Source organism: Fukomys damarensis, unplaced genomic scaffold (assembly GCF_012274545.1).
Source record: "Fukomys damarensis isolate Sample0158 unplaced genomic scaffold, DMR_v1.0_HiC HiC_scaffold_2, whole genome shotgun sequence".
NCBI classification, from domain to species: Eukaryota; Metazoa; Chordata; class Mammalia; order Rodentia; family Bathyergidae; genus Fukomys; species Fukomys damarensis.
Window position 1 is genome coordinate 17,030,618 of NW_022900914.1, and position 828 is coordinate 17,031,445.

Below are 828 nucleotides of genomic sequence, written 5' to 3' on the forward strand. Positions count from 1 at the left end.
GCCTCTGGGATCCAGGGTCCCTTGAACCCTTCAGCGCACGCTTGGGGGTGGCTTGGAGGGGTGGGTTGTCGGCGCCCCGCTTTATAACAGGGGTGACGGTGACTCCCTCAGGGCACCGCCTCTCGGTGGAGGCCAAGCTAGGATGTAGTTCAAGTCCGGGCCTGTACATATCAAAGTACCCGGGTCAGTTTTCCACGCCGGTGAAACTTCACCAAACATCTCCTCTTCTGAGCTGAGGTGAGCAAGGAGGCTTCTCTGTCAGCCTTCTCTCAGCTACCCCGGTGCTCTTGGAAGCCGAGAGGTTATGGCAGCTGGGACGGAAGTTGACCGCGCAGCCCCGCAGCCACTTGGCCAACTGGTTAGACTGCACGCGTGGGGGCGCTTTTCATTCTGGAACGGGCAGGGAGTCTTTTCTTTTCTTCTTGGAGTAACATATTTATTCCCCTTACTCTTTGGAATCAATACTTACACGGTGTGCTTTTCCTTCCTGCCGTGTCTCAGCGAGCACATTTTGTTGGACATTGCCAGTGTCTTGTTCACCTTCAGGGTCCCTCTCTAAAAAGACCAACTTCCAGGAAAAAGAAGAAGTGAGGCAGTACCCCGAGTGCCGCAGGATTTCAGTGGTTTTATCACGAATCCCGAAGCAGTCGTCCTCACAGGAAGGCTCAGTAACAGCTCCAGGCAGGAGGCAGTACGTAGCAAGTTGGAACGCTGTGCTCTCAAACAGCCTGCTGTTTCGTCCTGGACAGAATGCACAGGTGTGAGTGAGTGGAAGTGGGAGGGTTTTCTCCCACAGTTTGGCCCGAACACACATTCTGAGATAAGTAC